A 21,994-nucleotide genomic window follows, 5' to 3' on the forward strand; every position below is an offset into this window, starting at 1 on the left:
TATGTCAATTGTACTTCAATAATTTTTTTTAAAAAGCTATATACCAGGACCCCTGGGTGGCTTGGTCATTGAGTGGCTGCCTTCGGCTTGGGTCATGATCCCAGGGTCCTGGGATAGAGTCCCACATTGGGCTCCTTGCTCAGTGGGGAGCCTGCTTCTCCCTCTGCCTGCAGCTCCCCCTGCTAGAATTCTCTCTCACAAATAAAATCTTAAAAAAAAAAAGCTATATACCAATGAATTATTGTTTGTATCTAGTAACTCTTTATTCATATGTATTTTGTCTGCCTTCATAATAACCAAAATATGTTTACGACATGCTTTTCTTAAGTTACTACAGACTTCTTTCCTTTTCTCTAGGGTCTGACGTGAGTCCAGTCCATTACACAATCAATACTCCTTAGTAAAACATGGAAGAGGAGGAGGAAAGAGGGTGGAGAATTCTTGGTCTTCATCAGTTTGTGATTCCTGTATATACATGCCCCTGCTACCATACCATTCTCCATCCCTCTTCCTGGGAAGAACAAGTGGGGCAGGATAATGTTTCTGCTGGTGGGACTTTTTTTTAATTGAGGTGAAGTTCCGGGCGCCTGGGTGGCTCAGTTGGTTAAGCGACTGCCTTCAGCTCAGGTTATGATCCTGGAGTCCCGGGATCGAGTCCCATATCGGGCTCCCTGCTCAGTGGGGGTCTGCTTCTTCCTCTGACTCTCTTCCCTCTCGTGCTCTCTGTCTCTCATTCTCTCTCTCAAATAAATAAATAAAATCTTAAAAAAAAAGAAAAAAAATTGAGGTGAAGTTCATATAACATAAAATTAACCATTTAAAAGTGAACAATCAGTGGCATTTAGTAAATTCACAATGTGTGCAAACCCTACCACCATCCAATTTCAAAATCTTTTCATCACTCCAAAAGGAAAATCCATACCCATTAAGCAGTTATTTCTCCTTACTCCTACCCCTATACCTTAGTAACCCCTAATCTGCTTTCTGTGCTTCTGAGACCATGCATGGTCACTTCCTCCCTAGAAATCCACAGAGATGTATAGGCTATAATGTTGTCTCTCTGACCTCAGAGAAACCATGGTGTAGATCACTCTGAAAATATGGTTAAACTGTAGACCTCCTGGGAAGAAATTATTCTGTTCCTTTAATAAGAAAATATAGGAATTGGATTAAGAAATCAAGTCATCATATATTTAAAGCCTTACCTCATAGATGGATCAGTGGACTTCTTGTAACTCATTGGTCAGACCTAGTCTCACAGCCACTATGACATGCTGGAAAATAGCCTCTGTATTTGTAGCAAGCCAAGGAGAAGAGAGGTGGACACCTTCCCAGTCAGAATAAGAAATATATATGGTTATATTTAAATGTTAATAATTCAATCATTTAAAAAGGAGACATTGACCCAGTAATAAATTAAATGTATATAATTAAGCCTACTATTAGTGAAGGGTAATCATGGTGGGGAAATACACTCCTGAAAATATTTTTAAACTTTTTTAAAAACAAAAGTAGTACTTGATATCGTAAGATATAATGAACACTCTTACTATAATATAGGTAAAAGACAAGAGAAAAGGAATAATCAAAGGTCACTCCCAAATTCTGAGTCTAGAAAATGGGAGGGTATTGGCACACATACACATAATGGAATTAGGGCTATCCAGGAGGAGAGTGAGTTTAGGGTGTAGGAAGTTGACTTTGCTTCCAGAAATGTGACTTTGAAGTAGGGGGGAAGGGTACTCAAGGGAAGGCACAGAACAAAATGTGGGGTTAAGGTCAGAGGTCAGGTCTAGGGATCTGGGCCTAAGAGCCATCTACTTCCAGTGGGGAAGGGGGGAGTTAGTATATCGTGTCCAAGTATGGTCTCTGGGAAGGGGTGTGAGCAAACAGATAAAATCAAACCTTGGGGATCATCCATATTTGAGGAGAGAGAGCAAAGCCTCTGAAGGAAGCAAGGAAAAGTCTTGAGAAATAAAAAGGAGACACAGGATGGCCTAGAGTCCTGGAGACCAGAAAGGAGAAATGTCAGGATTGGGTGGGTAGGGATATTGTACCCATATTCCTTAGAGAGGTCAGGGGAAAGGGAAACACGAAAAGATTCAGTGAAGTTTGCACTGAGGAGACCCCTGTGGCCTTTGAGAGAGCAACTGCCCAAGGTCTAGAGCCTGGCCCTGCAGAGCTGGAATTGAGAGTGATGAGGGAAGGGATACAACACATTTCAGTCTTCAGATGTCTGGTGATGAAAGAAGGGAGGAAAATCCCACAGTGGTTTAAGGGAACAATGACAGAGCAAGTTTTCAAAGCAGGCAGACCCTGACCCTTGTGGCACTAGGTGACACATTCACAGGGGGGTTTCCTGGCTAGCGCTGGCCAAGGTGGTGTAACCCAGCACTCTTTGGTCAGAGTTTTACACCAACAGGTATCATAGAGTCAATTCCAAAGTTCACTCGGTGGCCAGCTTGTGAAAAGAGCAAACAAACCATGAGTGGTTTTTCTTCAAATCCCATTATCTACACATAAATGACCTCTGGAATAGCAGATAGAACCTCTACCCCTTTTGGAAAGGAAGTGCACCAAACAGAGATACTGCATCAGAAGACGAACAGCTCATCCACATATTTGGAGAAGCTGGAGCCTAGACAAACACAGTTCTCATTAAAAAGTGGAGTGGAAGAAGGCCGAATATAGTGGAGAGGAAAACAAACAAGATGAAAACTCCTAACTTTGTCAGGCAGAGACTGGCTGGTAGTGGTGGGGTGGTGCCTCCCCAGGAGGGGCTTGGAGAGTCTGCAAGATGAAAGAAAGGTCATGGGGCCAGGTCATAGTTGAGGGGGTGGCGTAAGAGTGGGAGTAGGGATCTTTCAGGAGGTTGGAATCTGGGGCTTCAGCTGTTAGCAATAGCCACTGCTGTGGTGGAGTGGGGAGGGAGTCTTTTACCATCAGCAGCCAGAACTTGGCCTCAGGCAACTGTTTTCTGGGTTTGTTTGTTTTTTTTTAAAGCTGTAGTAGACAGAGGTTCTAGCAAGCATAACTCCAAAGCAAGGTCTAGCCCCTTGAATTTGATGAGATAAAACTCCAGTAATACAGTAAGGAATCCATGAGGCCCTAGAGACACTGGGTGATCAGAAAATCCACTTAGAATTTAAGATAATTTCCATGGCAGGGTCATTGAATGATACAGAGTGCCCATTACTAAAAATCCAGGCAGAACCCCACTTATTGGAACCAGGGAATAAGATACAAGTAGATCACCAGCCACCCTCACCCTAGGCTAAATAGGAAAACTAAGCTCCTAAGTATTTCCCTGTGTAGAGACCAGATTAGTGGATTACTCTCTGATTCTGGAGTAGGTGAAGCCCTGCAGCAGGGGATGATGGGGGAGGGATTTGGGGCCAGAATGAGGTCAGTCATTGCCAAAGCTATGTGTCCAGTTCAGCCTTGAATAACTTTTTTTTTTTTTTTTTTTTTTAAAGAATGAGAGATAGAGAGCATGAGAGGGAGGAGGATCAGAGGAAGAAGCAGACTCCCTGCTGAGCAGGGAGCCTGATGCAGGACTCGATCCTGGGACTCCAGGATCATGACCTGAGCTGAAGGCAGTCGCTTAACCAACTGAGCCACCCAGGCGCCCCAGCCTTGAATAACTTTTAAAAGAGTTTTAAAAACTACTCTCACTTAGGCAAACAGCAACAACAACAACAAAACGCCTACTCTCACTTAGGAAATTCCAAGGGTTTTGGGAGCTTTGTGCCAGGAACCAGGGACAAAGACCAAATACATTTCTTATTAACCACAAGTTCCTACACGCAATCAGAATGGCCCATGCCACTGTGGCATTCTGGCTCATCAACATCCAGTTGGGAACCCTTGGGGTTCCATCATCTCTGATCTTACATCAGGGCTAGCATTCTCTTCCAGTCTAGGCAATGGGTCAGAAGGGCAGATGTAGGGTTGGAGGAGTACTGGGCCTGGACTGGGTTCTCTCCCTTAGCTCTGAGGAGCAATAAGCAGGTCCTAAAAGGAACTCACTCATGCGGTGCCTGAGGGGCTCAGTCGAAAAGCATGTGACTCTTAATCTCAGGGTTGTGATTTCAAACCCCATGTTGGATGTAGAGATTACTTAATTAAATGAATAAATAAACTTAAAAAAAAAAAAAAAGAGGAACTCACTCATGACCCCAAAGGTGACTCTCCTACCCCAAGTCTTCTCTCTACAGAAATGTCATGAATGTTAGCCTCTGACCTGAGGACAAGGACAACGAGAAACCTGCACACTATAGATCATATCTTCCCTTTTTAATTAAAATTTCCAGTTCAGTGCATCCTGATTTCATTCACTCCCTGAGGGGTCCTGCTCCTCTAACATTTTCATTGCCAATTACTTTATGACTCCCTTATTTGGGGCATACAGTCTTCCTTTTAACCATCAACTCTCCTATCTCCTCTAGGTTAATCAACCCACTATGAAAGCCAACTGAGGGTCAGAGAAACTCAAGGTCAGGAGGCATCAGGTAGCCCTCAAAGGCTGAAGACTTCCCAGACACCAGGGCAGAGACCATGTGCTTTCAGGGGCTTCAGCAGCCAAAGGCTGTGCTCAGCATACTTAAGGAACTACATGCAAAAGCACAGAGACTGAGAAAGCCACCAGCATAGAGTTGCTGTCAATCTGAGCACTAGCTTCTTTAGAATATGGGTTCTACTGCTGGGATTTTCACTTTTCTCTTACCCCATTTCATCATATGTGGGTCTGATTCTAAAATCTGTGCTTTAACCACTCTGCATGTGTAAGAAAATATAAAGGGACTGGCCCACATGTCCCCTACTATCCTCTAGTAATGGCCAATTTAACAGGGATTTGGAGGGAAGGACCAAGGCAGGACCTAATATAATTGGCATATGCACATTCACCTTACAGCCCACTGCTTAGCATATAGTGGGTCAAAAAGTGTGTGTTGAAGGGAAAAAGTCAAAACTATTCATATGTGGGAGATCAGAACTTGATGTCCTTCACCTGTCTGAGTTCTGTGGATAAGATCGGAATGTGGAAGGCAGAAGAGAAAACAAACAGGGAATGAACTACAGGGCAGTGCTGGGTCAAGATGGAGACCCATCCTCAGTGATCTGCTTCACTGGTATTTTCTACCTCTGAGCAGATTTTTAAACTCTCTCTTCTTTTCCACTTTAAAAAGGGCACTTTTTACACACACACATTCCTATCAAACTATATTATATACATTTGTCTGGTCTCTGTGTCTTTGTCCATGCTGTGCCCAGATCACTCCTCCACCTCCATGTGTCCTATCAAAACTACCATTCTGTAATGCACCTCTATCGCTTTATATCCTGAAAATATATCTGTATTCTCTTTTCAAGTTGCAACAAAGAGCAGCAATTGTTACTCATACATGATGCCTTATTCTACCCCTTCCTATCTCTGTACCTGTGGGCAGGTTACTTACCCTTCTTAAGGTTCAATTTCCTCACCTGAAAATGGGAATATTACCAACCAAATAAATGAAAATAAATTTTCAATAATGAAAATAAATGAAATGGTGTATGTAAAGTGCCTATGAGGGTCCTGGCATATAGTAAACTTTCAATACATGGTAATTCCCTTTCTCTATTGTTCTGCTTACCCCATTATAATTCATACCTCCTTTACCATTCAATAAAACTTATTTTGTGAGAACCAAATGCACACATTGCACACTTCACCTTGTCCTATTATTAACTTACATGTCCTCTTTCCTCTTCAGTTTACAGAGAGTTAGAGGCTTAACCTTGTATGAATTATCTTACCTTCCCATCCATGGGCCCAAAGTGACACATTTAGTATCTCAAACACAGTGCGTGCTTTAAAAATACTTGTTTTGTTGAAAGCATGAATAATAAAGGAAGGTAAAGAAGGAAAAAGTTGGAAAAAAAATCTATGACAAAAATGAAATAACTTTGGGTTTTTTTAAATTTATTATGATTTTTTTCTTTTTCAAGGTTTTATTTATTTATTTGTCGTAGAGAGAGAGCACAAGCAGGGGGAGTGGCAGGCAGAAGGAAAAGCAGGCTCCCTGCTGAGCAAGAAGCCTGATGTGGCACTCTATCCCAGGACCTCAGGATCATGACCTGAGCTGAAGGCAGAAGCTTAACTGTCTGAGTCACCCAGGCGTCCCTATTATGATTTTTTTCAAAGTAAACTCTACCCCCAATGTGGGGCTCATACTCTCAAACTCACAATTCCAAGATCAAGAGTCGCATGCTCCATCAATTGAGCCAGCCAGGCATCCCTACCTTTTTTAAGAAATTTAATTTCTAAGAAATTTCTAAGTTTAGGGCACCTAATAAATAAAATCATTTTTATAAAAAAAGAAATTTCTAAGTTTATTTACCTTTTATTTTCTCATATATAAAAGTGACCAGAATAGTGCCTGGCACAAGTAAATACTATATAAGCTTTTATTATTACTCCCCTCCACTCCCAAGTGTACTTCTTTTAGTTTAGTCCCTGGGAAATACTGTCAAATACTGTCTCTCAATTACTGTTCAAACTGAGATAAGCAGTAAGATCACTGGGCTTTTGTTTTGTTGGGGGGTGAAAGGGTATGGGTGTGGAGGGGTGGAGGGGGAGAAGCCCATTGGGTCTGATACAGAAAATCCTGCCTGAATGCTGCCATCTAGTGTTCACTTAAAAAACTATACATCTCTCAACAGACTACTTCCTTCCTCTAAGTAAGGACCCTAATACTGTTTTGTTATTGGATCCCAGATTTGGGGAAATTTTGACTACCAAAAGTACAACTTTTGACAGTAATGAGGTGGTAACTGAGAAACTGGAAATTTCCCTAGAATTCTAACAGAAATGGCCCCATAGTGAACTGATACACTGCAACCAAAGTCAAAGAAATGAAATTTGGGTTATCCTGTGAACCCTTCCTACAGGTACATGTGGCTTCTGTTGGTAAGTGGAGTGAGAACACAGGTGTTTATTTGAGCACCTTTCATGTAACAGTCTCTTTACACAGACATACTCTAATTCAGGTATCCCCAGACCCCTCCGAGTTAATATTACTATCCCCATTTTAAAAATAAGAAAATAGAAGCCAAGACAGTTTAACTTGCTTGCTTTTCTGAATCTAGTTGAAAGAATTAGGATTTGTACCCATGTCTATCAATGTCAAGCTCTATGCTTTTTCTCTTTTCTTTTTTTTAGATTTTATTTATTTATTTGACAGAGAGACGCACAGCGAGAGAGGGAACACAAGCAGGGGGGCACGGGAGAGGGAGAAGCAGGCTTCCTGCCGAGCAGGGAGCCCGACATGGGGCTCGATCCCAGGACCCTGGGATCATGACCTGAGCCGAAGGCAGACGCTTAATGACTGAGTCACCCAGGTGCCCCAAGCTCTATGCTTTTTCATCTATATTCCAATGCTTGTTAAATGTTTGGAAATCCCAGAAACAGCCCACAAACTGTGGTTAATATCCTTATAGATTTCTACTAGTGGTGACCTTGTTTAACAACTAAAGAAACACAAAACCCTTGGCACATTAATGTCCTTAAAATAAATTGTACCGGGGGTGCCTGGGTGGCTCAGTTGTTAAGCATCTGCCTTCGGCTCAGGTCATGATCTCAAGGTCCTGGGATCGAGCCCCACATCCGGCTCTCTGCTCAGCGGGGAGCCTGCTTCACCCTCTCCCACTCCCCCTGCTTGTGTTTCCTCTCTCGCTGTCTCTCTCTCTGTCAAATAAATAAATAAAATCTTAAAAAATAAATAAATAAATTGTACCGGGACGCCTGGGTGGCTCAATCAGTTAAGCGTCTGCCTTCGGCTCAGGTCATGATCTCAGGGTCCTGGGATCAAGTCCCACATTGGGCTCCCTGCTCTGCGGGGAGCCTGCTTCTCCCTCTGCCTGCTGCTCCCCCTGCTCGTGCTCTCTGTCTCTCTCTGACAAATAAATAAATAAAGTCTTAAAAAAAATAAATTGTACCATTGAGACCTGAACACAGACTTCCAAATACCTAAGTCAGAAACAAAGATGCTAAGCACAAATACTTAATTCAACTTTATAAGAACTGAACTAGATGATAGTAATTTAAAGGGAGAATGACCAATAAATAAAATATTAACCTTAACAAAAGCATCCTACATTTTTGTCTTATTAAAAAAAATTCTTTTTTTTTTTTTTTTTTTTAAGATTTTATTTATTTGCGAGAGAGAGAATGAGAGACAGAGAGCATGAGAGGGAGGAGGGTCAGAGGGAGAAGCAGACTCCCTGCCGAGCAGGGAGCCCGATGTGGGACTCCATCCCGGGATTCCAGGATCATGACCTGAGCCGAAGGCAGTCGCTTAACCAACTGAGCCACCCAGGCGCCCCTAAAAAAAATTCTTAAGTAATCTCTATGACCCAACATGGGGCTCAAACTCAGGACCCTGAGATCAAGAGCCAGATGCTCTACTCTCTGAGCCAGCCAGGTACCCCTCTATATTCTTATCTTCATGAGAACTGAAACTAATAATAGGTTTCACAGTTGTAGAAATCATGGAGATGTTAGTTTTAATTACTTCTAATTAAAAAATAAGCATTAATATGTGGAATTTAAGAAACAAGGCAGAGGATCATAGGGGAAGAGAGGAAAAAATGAAACAAGAAGAAACCAGAGAGGGAGACAAACCATAAGAGACTCTTAATCTCGGGGCGCCTGGGTGGCTCAGTTGGTTAAGCGACTGCCTTCGGCTCAGGTCATGATCCTGGAGTCCCGGGATCAAGTCCCACATCAGGCTCCCTGCTCGGTAGGGAGTCTGCTTCTCCCTCTGACCCTCTCATGCTCTCTCTATCTCATTCTCTCTCTCAAATAAATAAATAAAATCTTTAAAAAAAAAAAAAAAAAGAGACTCTTAATCTCAGGAAACAAACTGAGGGTTGCTGGAGTGGAGGGGGGTGGGAGGGATGGGGTAGCTGGGTGATGGACACTGGGGAGAGTATATGTTGTGGTGAGCGCTGTGTATTGTGTAAGACTGATGAATCACAGACCTGTACCCCTGAAACAAATAATACATTATGTTAATAATAAAAATAAATAAACACACAAAAAAGAAACTAATAATTATTTCTGAAATTAGTCAAATCCAATGGTTCTCGAAGTATGGTTTTGAGATTATTTGCATCAAAATCACAACTTTTAAAACTGCTTTTGACTCTTGCAGGAAAACTTACATATAGTAAAATGCACAAATCTTAAGTGTAACATCCAGTGAGTTCTAATGCACACACCTGTGTGACCCAACCCCTATCAAGGTACAAAACATTATTATGACCAGAGAAAGTTCTCATGACCTTTTCTAATCAATACCTTCCCCTACTCCCACAGAGGCAACCAGTGTTCTCATTTTTTTTCCACCATTGAACTTTATAATGCATTAACTGAGAATTCTGTTGTGTCAAGCTTTCGCTCAGCATAATGTTTCTGAAATTCATCCAGTAGTTTGTTCCTTTTTATTGCTGAGTACCACTGTATAACTGTGTGGGAGTTTATAGTTCAGTTAGTTTATTCACTTTTCTGTTGATGAACACCTGGCCTGTTCCTGTGTTTTGGCTTCTATGAATAAAGCTGCTATCCAAGAACATTCTTGTGTAACATTTTTCATGGATATAATCATTCTTTCTGTTGAGTAAATATCTAGGAGTAGAAATGCTTATTATACACCCTGCAGTTCTACCCCTTAGTATCTACCCAAGAGAAATAAAAAAGTATATCCACAAAAAGACTTCTATGAGAACATCTGTCACACCTTCCCCAAAGTAACAGTAATATTTTGCACTCCCACCCAAAATGTAAGAGTTCTGGTTGTTCCATATCCTTCCAACACTGGGTTTGTCTGCCTATTCATTTCAACCATTCTGGTGGTTATATAGTGGAATTTCATTATAGTTTAATTCTCATTTCCTGGATGACTGATAATACTTTTTTATGTGCATATTAAGACCATTTGTAGATCTTATTTTGTCTGCTCATATCTTTTTGCCAGTTTTTAAATTGGACTGTTTATCCTTTTATTATTGACTTACAGAAAATTTTCATATATTCTGAGTTCTTATATCTTCTGGATACCTGTCCTTTGTCTGAAATATATTTTGCAAATATTTTTCTCCCATTATGTGGTCTACCTATGCATTTTCTTAATTGTGTCTCTTTTTTTTAAAGATTTTTTAAATTTATTTATTTGAGAGAGAGAATGAGAGAGAGAGAGAGAGAGAGAGAGAGCACATGAGAGGGGGGAGGGTCAGAGGGAGAAGCAGACTCCCTGCCGAGCAGGGAGCCTGATGCAGGACTCGATCCCGGGACTCCAGGATCATGACCTGAGCTGAAGGCAGTCGCTTAACCAACTGAGCCACCCAGGCGCCCCTTAATTGTGTCTTTTGATAAGCAAAGGTTCTTGATGAAGTAAAACTTACCAATGTTTAAAAAAAATAAAAAATAAGCTTGTGCTCAACACTGAAGTTTTTTAAAAAGAAGAGGAAACGGGCACCTAGGTGGCTCAGTCGTTAAGCATCTGCCTTCGGCTCAGGTCATAATCCTGGGGTCCTGGAATCAAGCCCTTCATCAGGCTCTCTGCTCAGCCGGGAGCCTGCTTCTCCCTCTCGCCCTCCCCCTGCTTGTTCTCTCTTTCTCTGTCAAATAAATAAATAAAATCTTAAAAAAAAAAAGAAGAGGAAACAAAATTAAAAAGCAACACCAATCTCTAAAATTCTCTTAATATTCTGATGTATATGTAAAGTTCTAAATCTATATTTGCAAATGTGTGCATGCGCATTTGTATAATTTTTAAAGATCTTTATTTTTTAAGTAATCTCCACACCTAATATGGGGCCGGAACTCACGACCCCACGACCAAGAGGCACATGCTCTTCTGGCTGACCCAGCCAGGTGCCCTGGTTGTCTTTTAAAAAAAAACTTGAGATGGATTAGTAACAATTTTCCATGACAGAATTATTATTCTATAATTTTTTAATGGCTGCATTGAGTTCCATTTTATGGATAATCATATTTTATTTAACCAGACTCAGTGGTTTGGTTCAGATTTTTACTACTGTAAGATAATGTGGGGGGTAAACAACTATACACCTAAACCTAACATGTATCTATCTCTGTGTTAACATTTAGAGAGAGATAAGCAGTAAAAATGGAAAGTAGCTTTACTCAACAGTCTTGAAGAAAGCAGAGGGTACGGAGTTAGTAGGAAAATAAATGATCAATTAGACTAAACACCAGAGTTACCTGAGAATTAACCCTTTTGTCTTCAATGTTCCAAATGAAGTTAAATTGATAGAAATCACTTTCTCAGAAGTTAAATTGATAGAAATCACTGTGGCCCTTCCTGTGTGCTATTATGACAAAATTAGAAGGAATCAGGGTGCAGTCTCCAGTTAAGAAGGACAAACTAAATGCTTACACAAAGGAAACTGTTAGAAAATCAAGTAATATTTCTAAATGGGTTTGCAAACATAGGCAGAGGTAAGAATCTGAAGGAAAGATTAACTAGAGACAGCAGCCTGTGAAGTCAGGGTTCTGGAATGGGGTGGACCAGTGTTGGAAACCCAGATCTGCTAAGTACAGAATTGTGATCTTGGGCTATGCACTTAAAGTCCTTGACCCTGTTTCCACATCTTCATCTTGAAGATGGAAAAAGTGATAATGCTTCTCTCTCAAAGTTGTTAAGATTAAGTGAAATGTACCTTCCATGCTGAGTAAAGTGGATGGCATGGAGTAGATGCTCAGTAACTTGTAGTTATTAACCAGGAAACAGTCTTGTCCAATCAGGGTAGAGAAGGTATGGCGCTTTAGCCTCAAAGCCTGGAATTAGATAGAGCTCAATCCAAAGGGAGAAGAATGTCTAGGTCACAGAAGGGATGCTGGTGACAGTGGTGAGGGCCAGATCATGGGAGGCTAGATCGCAGAAACCAGGATGACACCTGGGGTCCATGAATGGCAAGGGAAGGCATGTGAGAGCACAGCTAGGTGGTGAGTCCAGGAAGTATGTCCTCAATTGAAACTCTTCTGATTTCCCTAGGAGCCCCATAAGCTGTACAGCTTTTACACAGCTCCTTTTATAGGGATTTCCCTCCTTCTCCCTCTCCTGTTTGCCTGTTAAGTTTCATATTGATCAAACTTTCAATGTTTACCATTTCCTAAAAGTACAGCCTTATTCCAGGACAATATAGAGCTTTTTTTCTTGGTGGAAGTGAGAGGAATCTCAGAATTCTTCAAAAGTTTGGTAACACTCTCAGCCACCTCATCACATCTTACCTATCCCTACACCCCAAGGATCCTACTTTCTGAATGTTTTGTGAATATAGACACTTCTCTAGATCTTTACTATCACCACTGTAGTTCAAAATGACTTCATGTTTTGTAAGACACCTAAAATTATCTCCAAACTGAAGTCTTTTTTTTTTTTTTCAAACTGAAGTCTTCATTTCTACTTGTGCCCATGCCTATCCTCCATTTGCAGCTCGAATGATACTGTATTATAAAAACAAAAATATGATCAAATCTCTACCTTAAAAAACTTCTAATAAGAAAACTTCTAATAATGTTCCCTACTATCAGGATGAAGTCACAATTCTTTAATGTTGCCCACAAAGCCTGTATAACCTGGCCTTTGTCTCTCCAGATTCATCTTGACAACCCTCCTCTTTGTTCATAATGCTGCAGTAGCACTGATTTTTTTTTTTGCTCCTGGAAGTCACTGAGCTTTGTTCAGCCTCAGGACCTTTGCACATCATGCTCCCTCTGCCCACAAGGCTCATTCCACAACTTTCCACCTGACCGATTCCTCCTTATACTTCAGGTCTCTAATTTGTGACTTATTCATTGACATCTACCCAAATCTTGCAAACTAGGCTAGGTCTTTCTGTTCTATACTTTCATAACACCCCGTACTTTGTCCTGTACTTATCACAACCCTAACTAAATAATAGTTGTTTGGTTATTGAATATCTAGCTCTTTGGGTTGACTGTGAGGTCAATGAGATCAAGGATTTGTATCTTATTATGTTCAAAGCTATAAATCAAGCATATAGCACAGTTAATAGCACATAGTAGGCACTCAATAAATAGTGAATGTCCATAATTATCCATATTGGCATCTTTGGTCATGTATCTGTGCATGTGACCACTAAATATATAAAACTAGAACAAGAGAAATGTAGCTGATTTGCTGAATTCTCTTTTGTGGTTGGAGGTTGTTCTTTGCCTACTTCTTCTCTCAGGGAGACTCACTATAGTAAATTTTCTTCAAGTTTGACCCGAAAAAGGTGGTTTATCCATACAAAAAGAGCATGTCAACTATAAAGGATAGGGGAAATCGGGCTGTTAGCAATCTCTCCATCAAAATTTAATGCTAAAGGAAAATGGCGCAATGGCCTACAAAGCACACAGGTAAGAAAAAAGTGTGATCCAAGAATGTAACATTCAGAAGCAAGGTGTTTTGAGATATAAAAATTAAGAGAATGAGGAAAATGAATTAAATCTCAAATTTCTATTTCCAGTTATGATGGGCTAGGTTATTAAGATCAATATATCTACAGACAATAACTAAAGATGCTAAATGAACTATAAACATATAAAAATTCCTCTAAGGCACAAAATTGCTGAGAAGATATTAAAGAACTATTATGCCAAAAGCTAAGAGAAGGTGGAAGCCCCGAAAAGCAAATGAGCTACTCTTGCCTTGAGCACATTTTCTAGACAGGGAACATCTAGTATTGATTTTAGTAGCTTCACTGAGCATGGAAAGAGCAGCCAAGGTCCAGGGCTACCCAAGGTGAAAATGCTATTACATGACTCTGCCCATATTAAATTGGGACTCCATAGGCTACACCCTAAGGGTAGGGGTGAACCAGTACCCAAGAACTTTAAGAATGATTGTTTTTTACATTGACTATAAAAGGAGGGGAAAAAAGCACCCCTCCCCCATTTCATCTTTGAGATGTGGCCACTGCACAGCTCTTGCTTAAATTTGTAGCCTGGGTCAGCAATGACTCAAGGAACCTCAACCCATGAAAACAGTCTAACTGAGAAGGCCTCAAGGCACCCAGCAGTAGCAAACAAAAATCCTTTTTGTTGGGCGCCTGGGTGGCTCAGTTGGTTAAGCAACTGCCTTCGGCTTGGGTCGTGATCCTGGAGTCCCGGGATGGAGTCCCACATGGGGCTCCCTGCTCAGCAGGGAGTCTGCTTCTCCCTCTGACCCTTCCCCCCTCTCATGTTCTCTCTCTCTCATTCTCTCTCAAATTAAAAAAAAAAAATCCTTTTTGCAAGAAGCCACAAATACTTTTTCTCACAAATAGTTTTTCAAGGATAAAAAGCTAACACACAAGGAAACTAGACTGCATGGACAATATACAGCAGAAATATCAGGCAGCAGAAAGGAACCAGAAAATAACTGAGACATTAGAATTATGATAGTTTACAAAACAACTATGATTACTATGTTTAAAGAAATAAAATAACTCAACAGCCAATTAGTAGTAAATAAGACAGAGGAACATGGTGAAATGCTCCATATACACGCAATTAGCAAAATCCAGACTGGAGGAAACTCTGTAGTGTCAAAGGACCCAGGCCAGTCAGCAAAAAATCGTAAGGAAGAGAAACTTTCAATTTTGCAGATACTTTTTATCAGATTAGTTTCCCTCCTATTCCTGGTTTTCCATGAACATTCATCATGAATAAGTGTTTAATGATTTCTTCTACATTTTTTGAGAGGACATTTTCTCCATTAACCCTTCAATATCTTGAATTCTGATGTTAAAAGAATCTAACTTGCGTATAATGTATTGTTCTTTCTATATAATACTGGATTGTTAATATTTTGCTCCGGGGTTTTTATATCTATGCTCATGAGCAAAACTGGCATATAATCTTCCATTAATTTGGTGTCTTTGTCAGGTTTTCCTATTAGGGTTATGCTAAGGCTCACGAAACGTTTTGAAATGTTCCCTGTATCTCTTTCCCTTTCCCCATTTTGGAAGTATCTGATTAAGACGGCAAAGTTATCCTGGTAATGTTTGGCTTAACCTTCCAAGGAAATCAGGGTATCTTGGAGGCTTCTTCGTTGCAAGACTTTGTACAACTCTTTCAATTTGTTTTTAAACGATTTCAGTTTTCTATTTCCCTGCACACGTGCGAACAAGTACCTGCCCACGACTTCTTTATTCCCGGAAGCTGACCGCAGAAACCTCGCGCCACAGAACTGAGGAAAACGCGCACAAAATACGTCACTTCCGGTCAGGAAGAAGTGGCGGAACCACGTAGGGCGCAGTCCGGCCTTCAAAGCCCCTTCCTGCGGAAGCCGCGTTCTGACGTCACCACGCGGCCGAGTACCCATAGGACCGCAGCAAAGCCTATTGCATCGTGGGATACGCGTCGATACCCTCGGGGCTTAGTGCGTCAGAGCGGGCTTTCTTGCACAGTGTCCTATGCTCGAAACATCTCTGCCCTCTATTTAGAAAGGGGGCGTTCCCATCTTTAGGGTGCAAGAAGATGCTAGAGGATGGCGCCAGTTTAGGTGCCGCTAAAGGTAATAGAATCTAACCGGGGGCCTGAAACCAATCAGAGGCTCGCGTGACTCGCTAATTGCCACTACTATCTCCCACTGGTCCCCTCCACCTTGGGCGAGGATCATATGACAGACTGCTGGCTCAGCTGTCACGTGACTGCCGCGTCGCGTGCAACTTTGGCGACTGCCAGTCTCTAGGGGGCGTATGCCTTTACCGCCTCTCCACGTTCCCACCCGCTTTGGTTCCGGACTGCCGCTTGCGTTAAGTGTCCTAAACCCTATTTCCGCCATTTCTTCCTTCGGAGTCCAGAAATGCGCGCTTCCTTGGGCTCTTGAGGACAAGGTGGTCCGGGAACTGGCGGTCAAGGGTAGTTTTTCGCTCCCACCTACTGAGATTATCGCGGTCGCCCTCCCCCTCCCCATCCCTTCTCCCAGGGTTGAAGGAAGGGTGTGACGGGCAGGGCAGTGCAGCCGGGAATTAGGTCCTGCGTTCGGTGTTCTCTCGAGACCTGGAGCTAGAGTAGGGAGCGCGCGTGCTAGTGGCGCGTGATGAAGCTATGGCGCCGTCATCTTCCCTTTCCCTTGGGTTATCGGGAGTGAGCGTGCGTCCCAAGAGCGTATTCTCACACGTAGGAGAACCACAGCCCAACCTCTTTTCCGCTAATGTAAATATAAGTTGGCCTGTTTTTCTTTCTTTTTTTTTAAAGATTTTATTTATTTATTTGACAGAGAGAGAATGAGAGACAGAGAGCATGAGAGGGGTTAGGGTCAGAGGGAGAAGCAGACCCCCTGCCGAGCAGGGAGCCCGATGCGGGACTCGATCCAGGGACTCCAGGATCATGACCTGAGCCGAAGGCAGTCGCTCAACCAACTGAGCCACCCAGGCGCCCAAGTTGGCCTGTTTTTCTTAGATTTTTAGCTACCCATTTCAAGAAATACCTTGCTGCTTGTACATAATTTCCATCCTCACCCCATGGGGTGAGGTTAGCTAGGACTAATCTTACACCGCTGCCATCTCTAGATCCTTACTGTTGTATTTAGCATCCCCCAGCCTCATCGTATTTGATTTGATTTGAGATATTTTTTACCCTCTTCGGCTACTCTGTTGAAACAGATGCTTCAAAATCTCAAAAATAGGGGCGCCTGGGTGGCTCAGTCGTTAAGTGTCTTTCAGCTCAGGTCCTGGGATCGAGCCCCGCATCAGGCTCCCTGCTCGTTGGGGAGCCTGCTTCTCCCTCTCCCACTCCCCTTTCTTGTGTTCCCTCTCTCACTGTGTCTTTCTCTGTCAAATAAATAAAATCTTAAAAAAAAAATCTCAAAAATATTTTCTTCTAGTTATTAGTTCTACTGTTATTAGAATGTATTTTCCCCCTTGTACTACCTTGGCATTCCCAACTAAACAAAACATTCTTAGAAAAGCATACCTATTTTTAGTAATCTTCACCAAAGGCGGGGCTCACACTGAGGACTCTGAGATCAAGAGCCACATGCTCTACGGACTGAGCCAGCCAGGCCCCCCAAGAACAAGAATATTTTTATTAGCAACAAGAAGACCATTTCACAGTGAAATCGTTTCTGCTCCAGATATGCAACACCGAATTCCTGTTTGAGCAAATATAGAGAAGGCCGTTTGATCATTTCAAATGTCGTGAAAAAGTAATACTTTAAAGGAAATGCTTAAAAATAAATAGCTGCCTGTTTGTCTTTTATTGAAGTTTAACTTTTAGAAAACGCTTTTATTAACCAGTCTAGCATATTGTGGAATGTGTTTCTACTGAATGGATGAATGGCTCCCTTACGTGAGGTTTAAATATCAAATAAGTGATTTATCTAACAGATGCAGATATGGGTAGCCCTGTGCAAATGCTGTTGATAGGTCTGCAATTCAAACCAATGTTTTTTCACTCTGAAACATGAAATAGGGGCACCTTGGTGGCTCGGTTGGTTAAGTGACTGTTGATCTCAGCTCAGGTCTTGAATTCAGGGTCGTGAGTTCAAGCCCCACCTTGGGCTCCGTGCTGGGCGTGGAACCTGCTTAAAAAACCCAAAACCATGAAATAAACCATTCAATACACTTCATCACATCAGGAGTTATAAACAGACTTGCTTTTCCTTCATAGTTAAGCAAACTTAATTCTGAGGAATTGTTCTCAAAACTTCTATTAAGTGTAAGAGTTTTAGTGATTTTTAAAAAATCCTATTTTTTTTAAAGAATTTTTTTTTTAAAGATTTTATTTATTTGACAGAGAGATAGCGAGAGCAGGAACACAAGCAGGGGGAGTGGGAGAGGGAGAAACAGGCTTCCTGCTGAGCAGGGAGCCTGATGTGGGACTCTGTCCCAGGACCCTGGGATCATGACCTGAGCCGAAGGCAGACGCTTAACGACTGAGCCACCCAGGCGCCCCTATTTTTTTAAAGATTTTATTTATTTTTAAAGTAATCTCTACACCCAACCTGGGGTTCAAACTTAAAACCCTGAGATCCAGAGACACATGCCCAACTGAGTGAGCCAGCCAGCTAACTGCCCCTAAAAATCAATCTATTTTAACCTAAGTTTGGTAAAAGTTTTTATAGTCATAGAATTAAAAAATTAAAATGTAGAGAAGTATATAGTGAAAAATCTGTGTCATATCCTTGCAACCTATTTGCTCAATTTCCAGTGCACCCCATCCCAAAGACAACTAGTTGGTAGTTTATACATCGCCAAGGAAATACACATATTTTCCTTCTTTTTTTTTTTTTACACAGTGGCCTAATATGTATAATGTTCTGCATCCTGCTTTTTTCATTTAAAAACATTTTTGAGATCCATAAGAGTATATAACGTCATGCTTTTTGTATAGCTGGACAGATTCCATGGTATGGATATACTATGTTGCTTTTTTTTTTTTTTTTAACCAAAACATTTGGGATCTTTCCAGTCTTTTGTCCATTATGAGCAATGCTGTAATGAAAAAAGTTGTTTTGCAATTGTGCAAATTTATGAAAATATGAATTCCTAGAAGACCATTTCTGGGGGCGCCTGCGTGGCTTAGTCTGTTAAGAGTCTGCCTTCCGCTCAGATCATGATCTCAGGGTCCTGGGATTGAGCCCCGCATTGGGCTCTCTGCTCAGCGGGGAGCCTGCTTCTCCCTTTCCCTCTGCCTGCTGCCCTGCTTACTTGTGCGCTCTCTCTGTCAAATAAATAAATAAAATCTTTTAAAAAAAGACATTTCTGTGTCAAAAATTATATGCAGTTGAAAATTTTTTTTTAATATTTTATTTATTTATCTGACAGAGAAAGAGACAGTGAGAGAGGGAACACAAGCAGGGGGAACGGGAGAGGGAGAAGCAGCCTTCCTGCCGAGCAGGGAGCCCGATGCAGGGCTCGATCCAACGACTCTGGGATCATGACCTGAGCAGAAGGCAGACACTCAACCGAGCCACCCAGGCGCCCTGCATTTGGGGAAATTTTGATAAATGCCAAACTGCCTTCTGTAAGCATTGTACTGATTTAATTTCCACTAGCACTGTATGTATATTTCCCCATAGTCTCATCAACAAAATATTAGCATACTTACTTACTTTTTTTTTTAAGATTTTATTTATTTATTTATTTATTAGAGAGCGAACGAGATACAGCCTGAGAGGGGAGAGGGTCAGAGGGAGAAGCAGGCTCCCTGCTGAGCCGGGAGCTCGATGTGGGACTCGATCCCAGGACTCCAGGATCATGACCTGAGCTGAAGGCAGTCGCTTAACCAACTGAGCCACCCAGGTACCCACATACTTATTTACTTTGATGATGTGATAAGATTGCCATTGTAGCACATAATAGTTTTAATTTTCATTTCTCTTGGAAAATGAGCATCTTATATTTAAGAGCCATTTATATTCTCTTTTCTGGGAACTCAGTGCAAACCTTGGCCCATTTTTCTACTGATTTGTTTTATTCATTAGTTTTTAATAAAAATTCTGGGGGTGACTGGGTGGCTCAGTCAGTTGAGTGTCTGCCTTTAGCTCAGGTCATAATCTCAGGGTCCTGGGATCGAGCCCCACACTGGGCTGTCTGCCCAGCAGGGAGTCTGCTTCTCCCTCTGTGCCACCTTGCTGTCTCTCAAATAAATAAAATCTTAAAAAAATATATACATTCTGCCTCTTATTAAAAGGACCTGTAGCAGAGATAATGTATTCAATATGATTGGGAAAACTGAAATTTTTCTGCCAAGCTTAATACATTTGCTACAGTGGAGCATATTTCAGTCTGAGCTTCCATCAGCTGTAGAAAAAGGGAGGGGTATTTGGCAAAAGGAAGGAAACAAATGAGAGACAGAAAAAAAAAGTGGGTTCTAAAAATTCTAAAAGAACTGTAAGACTATAAGGGGGAAAAAAGGAATCCATTACCCTGATTTTATCTTATTTTTCCCTAGATCAAGAGAAATTCATAGGAAAATGGAAAAGTAAGAGTTCTGATGTTTTGCTTTGGATTTCGCCAAGTTAAGTCAACTTCCTGAGTCCTCTTTTCAAAAACGTAAGAAATTTATCTCAGAAACTAACACAGTATACTGTACTCATTCTCACTTAGACTGCTGAAAAGCATCTCTAACAAGTCAGCTAAAATAAGAATGCTTACCTGCCTAGTATTTAATTCAACTGAAACTGGATACCAGAAAGTCTCTTTCTTTCTTTTTTTACTGCTACAGTGCTTTTTATTTTTTAATTTTATTTATTTATTATTATTTATTTATTATTATTATGTTCAGTTAGCTAGCATATAGTACATCATTAGTTTTTGATGTAGTGTTCAGCGATTCATTAGTTGTGTATAATCCCCAGTGCTCTTAAATAAAAATAATTTAAAAATTAAGTACTTTTGAAAGCACTGATACTATAAGAGGTCAAAAAATAAAGGTCCAGTAACAACCAAGTGATTAATTTAACTACATAGCTTGATACTTTATCAGTTGGAAACCTCCAGAAGAGGGGTGCCCTGGGTGGCTTAGTCAGTTAAGTGTCTGATTTAAGTTTCTCCCTCTCCCTCTGACCCTCCCCCCGCTTGTGTGTGCATGTGCTCTCTTTCTGTCTCTCTAAAAAAATAAATAAAACAAAAGAAAAAAGGAAACCTCAAGAAGAAAAAAAAATACTCGGAAATTTACAAGATGGTGTAGGGACCATTTGAAACCCCAGGGTCAGTATGGAGATTATTTTAAGCTGAAGACATTTGAGAATCAATAGGGGTAGAAAGAAGCCTTCTGAGTCCATTATCTGACTAAAAGCAGAAACTTCTGGGAAGTGAGGCTGCCAGAATTTCCTTCAATGCAAGTCTACCCCCAGTTAGAGAAACCAAGAGTAAACATACCATAAATCCCTTTCCCAGAAGAGTTTCATGGCCATGAAAAGGAAGGAAAGATCACTCCCACCAGCATAAATCTTCTCAGATTGCTCTTCTAAAAACCCATTTGTTTATCCCAAGTAAATCTATTCTTCCCATAGAAGCTATTCCCCCTACTAAATTAATTGTATAAGCCTCTGACTAACTGTTCAGTGAGCTAGCTTCTTCCTTTGTTAATGCCATATGTATATGAATAAACCTTTTTTTTCCTGTGAACAGCCTTTTATCAGTTTGATTATCAGACCCCCGGTTACGAAACTTAAAAGGATAGAGGAAGTTTTTCCTCCCCAGCAGTGGTCAAAGGGACAGCAGTTTTTTCAGTGAGAAAAAGAAAATGGGTGGTGGTGGGGGGAATCTCAAACATTTCCCAAAAAGAGAAAATCCAAATGGATAATAAATATTAAAAGGCTTTCAATTTCATAAATACCCAGAAAATGCAAATTTAAATCACTCCTCTGATTGGCAAATGTTAAGAATCTGACAAAAATCTGACAATAACCAACGTTGGCAAGAATGATGAACAACAGGAATACTCAGAGAAAGACTGTGAATAGATACAACAACTTTATAAACAGTTTGACATTTTCTAAAAAATTGAAGATACAGATACTCTATGATCTAGCACTTTCACTTCCAGCTAGACACTGACCCTTGCTATTCAAGAATGGACTATAGACCAAAAACCTCAGCATTTCTCACCAATTTATTAGAAATGTAAATTTCTGGGCCTTACTACAGACCTTTTTTTTTTTTTTTTAAAGATTTTATTTATTTATTTGACAGAGAGAGACACAGCAAGAGAGGGAACACAAGCAGGGGGAGTGGGGGAGGGAGAAGCAGGCTTCCCGCTGAGCAGGGAGCCTGATGTGGGGCTCGATCCCAGGACCCCGGGATCATGACCTGAGCCGAAGGCAGATGCTTAACGACTGAGCCACCCAGGCGCCCCCTGACCTTCTGAATTAAACTCTGCATCTTAACAGTGATACATAAGCACCTGTGCCCCAGGATCCATGGACAGGAATGTTCAAACAGATAGGCCCTTTATCTATGAACATGAGAAAGTATGCTATATTCA

At 41.1% G+C, this 21,994-nt stretch overlaps 2 long non-coding RNA genes across 4 annotated transcripts in view; one reads left to right on the forward strand and one right to left on the reverse strand.

The window, feature by feature from the left end:
• Positions 1-238: 238 nt before the first annotated feature.
• LOC144380043 (uncharacterized) lies at positions 239-15,281 on the reverse strand. The gene is made up of 3 exons (XR_013443768.1): positions 15,190-15,281; positions 1,206-1,327; positions 239-761 (listed from the first exon to the last, which is right to left on the reverse strand). It is a non-coding gene; the product is annotated as an uncharacterized LOC144380043 (long non-coding RNA).
• A 139-nt stretch (positions 15,282-15,420) lies between these two features.
• Positions 15,421-21,994, forward strand: part of LOC144380131 (uncharacterized) — a 42,657-nt gene continuing 36,083 nt past the window's right edge. For all 3 annotated transcript variants that reach the window (XR_013443946.1, XR_013443944.1, XR_013443945.1), the window contains exons 1-3: positions 15,421-15,572; positions 19,155-19,305; positions 19,958-20,058. This is a non-coding gene — a long non-coding RNA (uncharacterized LOC144380131). The remainder of the gene's footprint in view (positions 15,573-19,154; positions 19,306-19,957; positions 20,059-21,994) is intronic.

Source organism: Halichoerus grypus, chromosome 14 (genome assembly GCF_964656455.1).
Source record: "Halichoerus grypus chromosome 14, mHalGry1.hap1.1, whole genome shotgun sequence".
Classification (NCBI taxonomy): domain Eukaryota; kingdom Metazoa; phylum Chordata; class Mammalia; order Carnivora; family Phocidae; genus Halichoerus; species Halichoerus grypus.